Source organism: Medicago sativa, chromosome 4 (genome assembly GCF_051527215.1).
Source record: "Medicago sativa cultivar Bolivia chromosome 4, Bolivia_mono, whole genome shotgun sequence".
Lineage (NCBI taxonomy): Eukaryota > Viridiplantae > Streptophyta > Magnoliopsida > Fabales > Fabaceae > Medicago > Medicago sativa.
The window spans coordinates 82,074,119-82,087,991 of NC_140752.1; the positions used below are offsets into that span (position 1 = coordinate 82,074,119).

At 33.7% G+C, this 13,873-nt stretch overlaps 2 pseudogenes; both read left to right on the forward strand.

Moving 5' to 3' along the window:
* LOC146932666 (ABC transporter G family member 1 pseudogene) overlaps nt 1–4,793 on the forward strand; it is a 44,445-nt pseudogene extending 39,652 nt beyond the window's left edge.
* A 1,194-nt stretch (nt 4,794–5,987) lies between these two features.
* Nucleotides 5,988–6,692, forward strand: LOC146932667 (ABC transporter G family member 1 pseudogene; annotated as a pseudogene).
* Nucleotides 6,693–13,873: the final 7,181 nt, after the last annotated feature.

The window sequence follows — 13,873 nt, forward strand, 5'->3', positions numbered from 1 at the left end:
TTGTACCAAAGTTAGAATGTAAACACTTAGGAGTTTTTTGTAATATTTTACTTTCATGTCATTTTAATTTCTTGGCAAAGAGGCCATAGAATGTATCTAGGATGTGATGTAAAGGACAATGGACTCTAATAATGTACACCGACACAAGCACCGACACATGCACACACATCACTAAGTAGCTAGAATATGCATGTTTAGATGTATGTTTAGGATTGTATGTTTAGATGTATGCCTAGGGTTTATACTTAGAAAAAACCAATTTTCCAAACAAATGTGAACAACTTCACTCAAACCTTTTCCGAATAAACCTTGGGATCCAATATCCCATTGTATTTTTCTTTTCCATTTTCTTAATCAAATTTCAATGAACTCTAATCCTATTTTGACCATATTTTGCAATTCACTAATCCAACCTCACTATTTCCTAATCTCATGCCCTTGAGGCCTCTTTCTATTCTTCAAAATCCAATTTTCAAACTTAAAATCAACCAACAAAAACAAAAACATTTTTTGAGAGAGAACTACGGTGGATTTGATCCCTTAATCGGGTACGTAGGCAAGGAACAAAATTCCTTCAATTCAACTAAAATAAAAATTCAAACACTTTCTTCTCCCTCCAATTCTTCACTTAGCAAATTTTAGGTGTAAATAACATTTTCAAATAGCATTTAAAAATAAAGCGCGCGCGTAGAAATTAAAGACGGTTCCTATAGGTTACTATAGTCGTTATGGGTGCCTAACACCTTCCCGTAGCGAAAACAACTCCCGGACCTCGATTCTCAAGGGTTTTGCTTACTTTTTCCCTTCCCAAGAAAAAATAAGATATCACCGGTTTAAAAGGTTCAAACGTAATCAATGTTTGACACCCGAAAACCAAGATAAAACATGTATTATGAGGAAAAAACAGAAATACACTAGCGCATGTTAAGTTGCGTTGCGCAACTTAAGTTGCGTTGCGCAACTTAAGTTGCGCTAGTGTATTCTGAGCTCAAGTTAAGTTGCGCTAGTGTATTCTGAGTTCATGTTAAGTTGCGCTAGTGTATTCTGACCACAACTTAACATAAGCTCATAATACACTAGCGCAACTTAAGTTGCGTAGCGCAACTTAAGTTGCATAGGGGCATTTTGGACTTTTACTTTGGGAATGAGCGGAACTGTTTGGGTAAAGAGCAGCATTCTTATACAGATATGTTTCTACACATCACCTCAAAAATAAAAGAGTGTTACTTTTCCCACCCTACTGCCTTCTCGCGCGCCCTGCAAAAATTTCAAAAATACCCCTGGTCCGGATTATGCTTTTCGGACTAGATTGTTAGTAACTTCCGGAATATAAAATCCGGACCATTTGTTGTGCGCTTTTTGTGTCTTTCTTTGATGTCAATGGTCTCTGTTGACCGTTATATGAACCCCACACAAGCTGAAATGCTATTGCAGGGTTCATAGGAACGGTCAACAATGACCATGCCACCACCGACACCCCTAAAAAACTAAAAACATTTGAAGAAAATTGCAGAAAACAGGTGAAGAGAGTTTCGAAAAATATAATCCGAACAAAGACGATATGAATATTTTGTGTCTTTCTTTGATGTCAAAGGTCTCTGTTGACCGTTATATGAACCCCACACAAGCTGAAATGCTATTGCAGGGTTCATAGGAACGGTCAACAATGACCATGACACCACCGACACTCCTACAATACTTAAAAAATTTGAAGAAAATGGAAGGAAAGAGGTGAAGTGAAGAATGAATGTATTTGTTGAAGATGGAAGCCTATTTATAGTCTTAAACAAGTCCTAGGTCATTAATACAGTCAATGAAAACGTCCAACCACTAATTGATGGCACTATTGCAAAAGAAGCCAAGCTCTCTTTCAAAAGAATCCAATGCTGAAGCATTCCGGATTATACATTCCGGAATGTCCTTAGCCTTACAAAGAAGTGCAAACGTTCCCCTCGTTCACCATAAGAGCACCATAATCGCACTAATCCGGAAAATATATTCCGGAACTAAAAGGTGCATTCCGGATTGTATATTTCGGAACGCTTCAGTGCCATGGCCGGTGGTCTGCACCACACGCATTTGTCGGTGGTCAAGTCAAAAAAACGTGTTTTACCACGTTTTTTGACTGCATTAATGGTTTCCCAACCATTTTTCACCCACCCCTCCCTATAAATACCCTTCCAAACCCCACCATTTCTCACACCATCCCTCTCCTCCTCTTCTTCCTTCTACAACCATGGTTTTCCATCGTTGGCCTTTCATAGATAAGGGCCTCGTTGAAAACTTTCAGGGTTTGTATGAACGGTCAATGAGGATGGAACCGCGCTGCAACGAAGGGCGGTTCATCTGAGGGTCATGTGGGTCAGTGTGGTTATTAGCTTCGCCTGTCGGGGCGTAAGTCTGAGCACCCCCCCCCCCCCCCCCCACCTCCCTCAGGGGCATTTGTTTCTTCTTCCCGCCCTCCTCTTCCCTCCCCCTCCGGTTTTCCTCCAATAGCCAAGCTACTGCTATGTCCTATCACATAGCAGTGGTTAGGCTCTTAGGAGATTAGAAATAGATTTAGGATGTTATGTAATAAGCTTAAAAAGCTTGAAAATTATTGTAATGTATTGTTCATATATTAATAAAATGAGTTGTTTTTATGTTTGTGTCTTTTTATTTATGTTTTTTATTTTATTCGCATTTTATTTTACGAATTGTAGAGCTTAAAATTGCAAAAGTTCTGCTAAAATACTAATCCGGATTTTAAAATCCGGAGACATCTGAAAATTACTAACAATACATTCCGGATTACGAAATCCGGACTAGGGGTAAAATTGGAAGAAAAAAAATAGGGCGCGCGAGGAAAGTCATAGGGTGGGAAAAGTAACACTCAAAATAAAAATATCTACATGCTTAATTCGTGTAGGGTACCATGCATTCATGCAATGCATGTGTTTCACGATGCCGTATAAAATTGAGACGTCTTTAAGGAGAAGGAAATATCAATTTAGTTTATAAATGGTGATGTTGGATAATATGGATTCTTTCTTTAAAAAAGAAAGAAAGAAAGTCTGGATTATATTAACAAAATTATAAAATGATCACTTAATTTTTAGAACCTCGAACGTCTTAGACCATCTACAATGTAACATCTTATTTGGATGCTTAAATGCAAGGTTGTTCATTGGCAGGAGCATCTAGCTCAATGGAGTATGGAGTTGGATCTCAAATTAACATGGGCATCAAATATCTGTAGGGTTAGAAGTATAGTTGTTTGGGGTATATTGTAAAAAAAATTAAAAGTTTTTTTTTTGGCTTAATAGCAGTTTTCGCCCCTAACTTTCCCAAAGTTGCGATTTTGGCCCCCTGAGAAAAAAAAATTACAAAACCGCCCAATTTTGGCACCCAAGGCCAAAAAAAAAAAATAATAATAACACGTGGCACCTCACTTAGGGTGCCACGTCAGCGTAGACCGAGTCAAAATTGGCCTTGGAGGCCAAAACTGCCACAGGTGCAAAACTTATGGGGCGGTTTTGTAGTTTTTTTCTTAGGGGGCCAAAATCGCAACTTTGAAAAAAGTTAGGGGGCTAAAACTGCTATTAAGCCTTTTATTTTCTGCCCTTCTCACCTAATTTGGATTATGAAATCAGAAATGTTGTACTCCATTCCTTTCTAATTATAAACAAATTTGACTTTTTAGGTTCATTCAACTAATGATGTATGTGGTCCATATTATAAACAACATACATCATTAATTGAATGAACCTAAAAAGTTAAATTTGCTTATAATTAAGAACGAAAAGAGTAGAGTGTTTTTAAACTTTTTGAATTCTATAATCTGAAATATTATAGGGTTCAAGAGAAGTTAGGAGGATGGAAAAATAACTTTTCAATTTTGTTTTTATTATATGGTAGGTAGATCCAAACCAAACACTTATTATAAAAATAAAAATAAAAATAACGTGGACAAGATACGATCAACCCAACACACATATCTGCCAACAACAACAACAAAAATCAACAAAACAAACTGAAATCAAAATAATACATATTCTTAATTTATGATTTTAATTGTCAACTGAAACTTTCTAATTGTTCAACTCACCTCTATTTTATTTTTATTTTCATTTTTAATATTAGAGCATGACCTCCAATTTAATTGAGACGCCCAGTTTAAATGGGTTTGTTTGTATGACTGATTATGTAACTAATAATTAATAAACAGTAAATATCTCCAACCCAAAAGTATTAAATAGGTACTAGAAAGAACTCTTTATCATCAAAATTGTAAAAATAATTTATCTATTCATTCATAATTATCTAATTTTTAAAATATTAAATTAATTCAATTATAATTTATCTTGTTAGTATAATTTTCAGGGAGATTAAGCTCAAACACAAGACAAACAGGGGAAATTCTGATCAATGGTCACAAACAAGAACTATCTTATGGAACCTCGGTACAAATGTAATTTTGAACACTTCCAAAAAAAAAAAAAAAACAGATTATGTTCAACTAGTAATTCATTCATTAACCTATGTAGGCTTATGTCACACAAGATGATACCTTATTGACAACCTTAACCGTTAGAGAAGCAGTGTACTATTCAGCTCGACTTCAATTACCTAACACAATGTCTAATGAAGAGAAGAAGGAGAGAGCTGATTTTACAATCAAAGAAATGGGTCTTCAAGATGCAATTAACACAAGAGTTGGAGGGTGGGGTGTTAAAGGAATAAGTGGGGGTCAAAAAAGGAGAGTTAGCATTTGCATTGAGATCCTAACACGTCCTAGACATTTCTGTGCATGAATATATAGGTTCTATTATGGTGACATATATTATCACCGACAGTTATTTGAGTGATGACTCTTCGCACATATGGATCATATCAACGATGACTTCTCTTCCCACCGACAGCGATCAATCCGATGGTGACACTTCCCACATATGAATCATATCAGTGGTGACTTTTCTTTCGTTGGACAGCGATCAGTCCAGTGGTGACTCTTCCCACATATGAATCATATTTGTGGTGACTGTTTCCTCCTACCGACGACAATCAATTCGGTGGTAACTCTTTTCTCATAGATGAATCACTAATTGTGTCTTCTCTTATCTTTTCTTTTTTTGGTCAAGTAGCCTAGTGGCTAGAGCTCACACATTTTAATGTGGAGAAGTGGGGTGTCCAGGGTTCGAACCCCAATTTCTGCATATAATATACAATATCTCTACCAACTGAGATAAACTTACAGCGATATTGTGTCTTCTCTTCTTGTCAAAGATCATGATGTTTTGTTGTAACAAGCTCAAAGCATAGTAAGCTTTAGCTTGAGAGGGAGTGTTAAGAATCAATTAGTCAACTAGTATTGATTAGCTTTTATTATTAATTAATATTATAATTAACGGTGCCCATTACGTTATCAATTGTTTGTAGTCAACTCATGAATATAGCATCGTCAATTAGACACACAAGCATTCACACATAAATATATTCTTAACGGTGTATAATTCCAACATTGTGAGAAAATTATAAGAATTTACCTTTTGGATGAGCACAATGATACTCATGTAATTTGGTTGGATATGTACCTATCATTCAATCTATCAGTGTCATGTCATATTTTTATATTATTTTATTTTAAAATAAATTTAAATGTTAAACAAATTTTGCTTCCTTCGAAAAAAAACAAATTTTGCTAGAGGATACCGGTAGTCAAACAAACTTCAAAGTAGGTACCTAAGAATTTACCATTTGTTTTTTGTCTCTAATTTTGATCACTAATTTAAATTCTGAAGTATCAAACCTCTTTAATCTTGACAAGTTTTTTATTTTCTATTTTAAATCTACTAATTATTTGTAAGTATTTCAAAGAGAGAGACAAAATGGGCATTATGGAGTGATTGCATATGTAGGGAACACTTTTTCATCAATTCCATTCGTTTTACTGGTTACAATAATTCCAGCAGCTATAACTTATTACCTCCCTTCTCTCAAAAAAAAAAAAATTAACTTATTACCTCCCTGGTTTACAGAAAGGATGTGAACACTTTTTGTACGTCGCTAGTGTTTTATTTGCTAGCCTAATATTGGTGGAAAGTCTTATGATGATAGTTGCAAGCATTGTCCCAAATTATCTAATGGGAATCATAACTGGTGCTGGAATTCAAGGAATCATGATGTTGGTAGGAGGGTTCTTTAAATTGCCACATGAAATTCCTAAGCCATTTTGGAGGTATCCACTACACTATGTAGCATTTCATACATATGGATTTGAAGGATTGTTCAAGAATGAGTATGAAGGACTAAGATTTCCTATTAAAAACGGACAAGGTACAAATAGTTACATCACTGGTGAAGAGGTTTTGAGAGATACTTGGCAAAGTAACATGACTTACTCAAAATGGGTTGATCTTGCAATTTTGCTAGGGATGATTGTTTTGTATCGTGTTTTGTTCCTTGTTATTATCAAAATTACAGAGAAGGTGAAACCTATTGTTGGATCATTGTTACCTTGTATGGCGGTGTCTCCCAATACAACAATACATGTTTTGGAGAAGGATGATGCTACTCCTTTGAATGAGCATGCAGGGGGCGAACCGGAGGGTGTGCGGGAGAAGCGACCCGAGCCTAAATTTTAAGGGGCATACATTTTTTCTTTCTTTCTTGTAACTATGTTTGTTATAATTCTATCGTAGTTTTAATATATGTGAACTTTTTAATATTGATGTAATCTTTAACTTTTCTTACATAATATGTTGGTTCACCGGATATTGAATAGAAAATAAATTACTTTTTTTTTTGCACATTTTTGTATGCACATGCACACAGATTCTCATTTATAATTCGCATAGGGAATCTATGATGGCAGGGACGACCCTGCATGATGCATGTATGAAAAGGGCACGATTAATAAGAAAGTGTTTAATGTTTTAAAAAAAAAAAAAAAAAAAACTAGGAGGCCTAAAGCAGAGGCTTGAGCTGGCATATGTTTGGGCTAGTGCTGGCTATATTTGAGGCGTAGAATGAATTGATGGGTGTTCATTAAACATTATCCCTAATTCTTAGTTGTTCAAAATAAAATTATAAAATGACCTTAACCATAGTTTCATTTAACATAGAGATCACATATGTTAAGTTTGTTTCATTTTAATGATTTTTCTAATGTTTATTGTGACTTGTGAGGATGCCCTTGATCACCAAATTTCAGCTACTCTAAACTCTAGTGAAAGAGTGATTATATGATTTTGAATTGTGGGGCTGTCCTGATACTCATTCCTTGAATTGGTTTTTGATCCCCAATTTATATTATAAATCTTATCATAAGAATTATTGTTATACTTTCAATTGTGTGCAAAACAATTTTTAAACTAAAGAGGTGAATGTGGAGTTGCAGTGTAGGTGACGTTAAAGGAAGGATTCTGCGGTGGGAGCTCGCCGTCTCTTTGGCTCACAACCAAACATAGAGCGACAACATCGTCAACATCAATATTTTCATTTCCTTCAAAACATTAAAAAAAATCAATTTAAAAAAAAAGGTAATGTTCTTGGACTTCAAAAAAAAAAGTAATGTTCTTGCAATATAAAAAAAAAATGCTCTCCTATTAAAGGATGCTCAAATTCAAGTTTACTATTTAAGTGTTAAAATCAATTCTAAAATTAAAAGCTCCAACTTTCAGTTTTAAGTAGAATCAATTCTAGAGATAAAATCAATTCTACTCTAGACCAAAAAAACATTTGAGAATTTTACACCTCTAAAATAAATTTTGATTCCCCTAAAAGTAAAATCAAACATAAAATAAGTATTTATTTCGTGTCTGAACTTTTTCTTTGGATCACCAAAAGATAGACTAGAGAAGATTATAGCAAATGATGAGTTTGAGTATATACATGCAGGGGTGGTACATCCGAAGGATGTGTGGCTGGAGAGATCGTACCAGGACCAAAATTTTATGGGGCAACCAAACTCGTTTTCTTCCTTATATTTGTTATAAGAGAAATGATATTTGTACAACCACTTTATTACAACTTTTTGATAACTTTTTCTCTCATACTCACATTATATTCTTATTCTCTCTCTTCCTTTTTCTCTCTCTATTGTTTTGGACCAATGAGAAGAGAACAAATTAAAGTTGTCAACAAAGTTGTACCAAATAGATGTACATATATCACTACTCATTTTGTCTCATTTGAGGAAGTATAAAAATTGAATGACTAATTTCATTTTGCAAGCATGCACGCGCGCACACTTACACGCGTGCACACTTATCTCATGGACAATCCTATGAACATGTTACATAAACTTAAATGGATTTGGATTTTCTACAAAGTGGAGATCGTTAGATTTAATGAAACATTTCTTTCATTAGATCTAACTAATTGTTTCTATAGTTGTTTTACCATGGATCTAGTGTAGGAGATTGTTTCTCGCATTTATAATTGCAGTTTGGTAGGTGTATTATCAACTTCACATTTTATAGGTGTTCAAGATATCAACTTTGATGCTTCTTTTTTTTTTTGAAGGAAACTTTGATGCTTCTTATTGATTGTAGTTTAGCATGTATAAATAAATGGAGAACTTCCCATTTTTATTTTGTTGGCGGTAATAAAAAATACAAGCTTGGAGTAATCCTTAACAAAAAAACACATTATGCTTCAATTAGATATATAAAATTAGTTTTTCTTCTTGATTAAGTACTAAATTTGAGAGGAAAACACGTGGGAGACAAAAGTTTACGGAAAAATCTTGTATGGAATAAAACTAAATTTGATAAGTTTATAAAGACATAAAATATATTTAACTCAAAAATTTATTTGAAGTTTGATATTATTGAATGAGACGTGTTCCTACCCTTATTTTACTGTCAAAAAATTATATTCTCCTTTCCTTAAGAAAAATATATTTTTTTTAAGAAGAAGATGAAACCTCAAAAAAAAATTGTATTCTCCTAAATAAAATAACAAATTATAATAGGCAATAACCAAAGTTCAAAAAACCAATCTAATCTAAATAAATTTATGATCAAAAAAAAAAATTGTAGGTCTTACATCACCCTCAGAGATCAAAGGATGTCACATACTCCTCTAGCTTCGAAGAAGTGTTGTCATCATAACTATACATTATAGGTAGAGCAATGATATTCTAACAACCAAAAATCAACAACTTTTGTGACAACCACCAATTTTCAAAGGAAAAGTAGATAATGACACGGAAACCAAAACAATAGAGAGAGAATGTAAAAAGATAATGTGAGTATGAGAGATAAAGTTGTCACATAGGTTGTCACAAAATGGTTGTTAGAATATCATTTCTCTTATAGGTATTATCCGTGCAATATTGAGTAAAAGATGACGGTAATCACAAATTTGTGTTCAAATAATTAAAAAAATCAAAGGAAGCAACAAGAAGCTTACCGTAACTAGAATGTAATGGTCTTTCATGAAACCATTTCGCCTCCCACTGACTACCTCAAGAGTCATGATACCAAAAGCGAAAACATCTGTTTTTTCTGATAGCTCACCGTAGGAGATATATTCTGGTGCTATATATCCACTTCACCATGAGAGTTAGACTACGGGTATGTTTGGAACCACAAATTGTATATGGAAAGAAAGGGTAGAGGACTGAAAGTTTATTGAAACAAGAGCTTCCATCGTTTGGAACACATGTGACGAGGCAAGGAAAGATCATTTTTGGTGGGGACCACACCCAGCAATGTTTCTGCACAAAACTGGACAGAAAGTGATGGAAAGGCATCATTTTAATGAAATGTCAAATATAACCTTAGTTTTAATGGGTTTCTTTTTTTATGTTGCATTTTTTAAGAATGACTTGATAGTGTAATTAAATTAAATTAAACAAACTTATTGTTCCGGAATTATTATGTTATATAAATGTTTTGATCTTTTTAATTATATTTTATATTAATAGTCATATAAATTGTTTGAGGTGTAATAGTTATATTAATATATATATTCAATTTTTTGAACGATATACACATTATTTAATTATAAATATAAATGCATATATTTTTTTTTAGGGGATGAATGTGTATATTTATTGACATATATGTACACACATTTCATATTATATAAGAATATTTTTCTCTTTCACCTTCATATTATATTTATTTTACTTAAGGGTATGTATGTCATTTTACAAATATACTTATTTCTTTCCTCTCACTTTCTATTCACTTTCACTTCAACCAAACAACCTTAAAACCATATCACTTTCCACTTACATTCCACTCACTATCATTCCTTCAAGATTCTTTCCTTATACTTTCTTTCCTTTCACTTTCTCTTCTCATCCAAACGGACCACATGTTAGTTTCATGCTATTTGAAAAATAAAATGTTGAGCAAATAAAATCATATGAAACTAACAATGTTCCTTTCGCTATGGACAAAAGATAGGAATTTTCATCATCATGAAATTCGGCAAGCCCAAAATCAGATATTTTGGGGACGAGTAATGATATTTTGACATCCATTTGATGACAACTTTGTTGACAACCTTGTTTTTCTCACTTTTTATTGGTCAAAAACAATGGAGAGAGAAAAAGGAAGAGAGAGGATAACAACATCATGTGAGTATGAGAGAGAAAGTTGTCTAAACATTATCAAAAAATGGTTGTCAAAATATCATTTCTCTTTGGGGACAAGTTTAGAGTCGAGCAAAATATTTTGACACTTTATATCACGGTGTATAATACGTGTCTATGTCCCCTCACGTAAATATTCTAAACCCTTTGCAACGCCCACACAAATGTCCTGACGCGTGGACCAATCAAGTATAATATCATTTTCCTGTCAAAACAATCCAACAATATCCTTGATTAGTTTGTATAGAGAATTTGTATAACAAATAAGTGCACATACATGCAAAAAGACAGAAAGATTATCATACCAAAAAGTGCTCCGTCAAGACTCTTGTTCTCTAGGTTTTCAAAAACTATGAATCTTTTACTTCCATTGATACAACATCCATACAAGTCTACTAGATTTTTATGCTTTGCAATCGATATTGTTACAATTTCATTCACGAAATCATTCATTCCTTGATCAAATTCTTGAAGTAGCTCCTTCACAGCAATTAGCCTCCCATCTCCAAGTGTGTCCTACAAAGACAAAATGTAAAAGAGATAATGAATATATTTGCAATAGCTCCTTCACAACAATTAGCCTCCCATCTCTACCATTTTCTTGAAATTGGGATTTAGAATTAAATTAAAATATTTGCATAATGTTAAAGTTCAAAATCTGTAATAAATTCTACCGTTTTAAAATTAATAATTGTGAATTGAAGGTCAAATCATTTGTGTCAACTAAAGTGGAGGATCATATTATTTTATAGAAAGATAGATATTCACCTTTTAAATATTGATGTAATCTTTAACCATTCTTCCATAAAATTTTAGCTCATTTGAGGTAGCATAAAAATTGAATGACTAGTTTTTTTGCACATTTTGCAAGCATGCACACGCGCGCACGAACACACACTCATTTATAATTCGCACAGTGTGCATATAATCTCATGGATAGTCCTATGAACATGTTACACAAACTTAATTAAATGAATTTGGATGCACAAAGTTTAAGAGAATATTTTTTTTTTTGGAATTCTTAACATGTGCCCAAAGGGCAGAAGTTAACACTACCCTTATTATAATTGTAGTTTTGTAGGTGTTTAAAGTGAAGAAATATCAACTTCACATAAACATAAACTAGATTTTAAATTAGGGAAATGTTAACGAGTGTCCCCGGGGCACTCTTTAAGACCATAAGTAGTAAGTATTTATAAAAAAGTGTATAATCAATGCATTGGAAATCGAAATATTTGACTTTTTTTAAAAATAATTGCTTGTTTTGAAATGTTTAAAAAGTGCCTCGGAGACACTCGATAACAAAACCCTTTAAATTATGTCTGAACTTTTTCTATGAATCACCAAAAGATAGAATATATAGAGAAGATTATAGAAAATAATGAGTTTAAGTATATGCATTCAGGATGGTACATCCGAAGGATGTGCGAGAGGAGCGACCGTACTAGGACCTAAATTTTAAGGGGCAACGAAATTTGTTTTATTCCTTGTAACTATGTTTTTAAAAATTCTATTGTCGTGTTGATGTGGTTGAACTTTTCAATATTGATGTTATCTTTAACTATTCTTCCATAATGTTTTGGTTCATTAGAGGTAGTATAGAAATCGAATAACTAGTTTTTTTTTTACATTTTTGCAAACATGCACGCGCTCGCGCGCACGTACACAGATATAAGCACATACACTCATTTATAATTCACACATGGCACCTATAATCTCATGGACAGTCATATGAACATGTTACATTACCTTAAATGGATTTAGAATCTCTATATTGTGGAGATCGTAAAGTAGTGTGTTTTAATGCATGGCTTTATTTGTTATGTTTCATGTTGTTATATTTCTTTTGTTCTAATATGTTATTAGTTTACTTTGTAATGTTGTGTTTAGTTGTGTGGGTGGTCTATGTGTGTGTAAGCTTCCCATTGGATGTACTCCCATGTAAAAAAAATGCTTGTAGTGTCGTGGAATGAATAAAATCCGCTTTGTTCTAGTTCATTCTATTTCCCTGTTTTGTGTAGAAATACGCATTTCGTCGGTAAAAAGACCAGGTCCCATTTCCTATCTCCGCATCTCCGGTACCTATCTTATGGTCTAATTCACCTCGCAACGAAGGGTGTTTATTATCATAATCACAGGATCACCAGGAGCGGACCTGAGTAGGGCAGGGTGTGGCAATACCCACACCAGGTCAGACCCAAATTTTGTTTTCTCAGCACTCACAAAAGAAAACACACGTTTTCGTTTTCTGTTTCTTTCCCAAATCTGTAACACCCCGTTTTCCCAACATGTAAAATAATACATAAAGATCAGAGTATTCAACTTAAAACAGGATGTCACACTTCTTACATAAATTTCAAATAGGATAAAGTCACTATTTATTCAAACAGCACCTGTCAATATTTCAATTACTTTGCAGCGGAAAATAAAACATCTTAATTAATTCATCATAATGGCACTATGGCCTCAACATCATTCAACTTATTAAAATCTAAATCAAAGGTTCTTCAACATAATTCATAATCAAAACATAGTTCATGACAAATAACATAGTTCATGATAAAATAACATTGTTCATGGCAAATACGTAACACATGGAAAACAAGCAATATCCCCATCCCGTTATGTATCAGAGCAACCTAAGACGACACGACGGAGACTACTCAAGACTGCAACTATTCTTGGTCACCTGCAAGTTACCCATGTAAGGCAACAGTTTCTAAGCAGAAGGGGTGAGATTTCACATTCAATAATAATAAGCATATAATTCGTCAGCAGAATTTAACAACATAAATAACACTTATTTAACTATGTTACTTCTTTATAATACTTCTTAATTCAACTCCTTAATTTATGGATAACTTTACAACAACGACAATAGATCAACTACGACATCCACAACTTCGACTAGACATCAATGACGATGCAACAACAACTCTTTAACTTCGACAATGCAACAACAACTAATACATCATGCATGTGGTACCATTCAGGGCATAAGCCTTCATCTCTATTGAGCATAAAAGGCTCCCAGGGCTTGAGCCCTCATCACTTTTGAGCACAAGGCTCCAGGGCTTGAGCCCTCATCGCTATTGAGCAAAATGCTCCAGGGCTTAAGCCCTCATCGTTTGTATGAATAGACTCAACAACTTGACATCTTAACATCCTAACATCTTAACAACTCAACAACTTGGCATCTCACATCTTAACAACTCAACAACTTGGCATCTTAACAACTCAACAACTTGGCATCTTAACATCTTAACAACTCAACAACTAAGACAT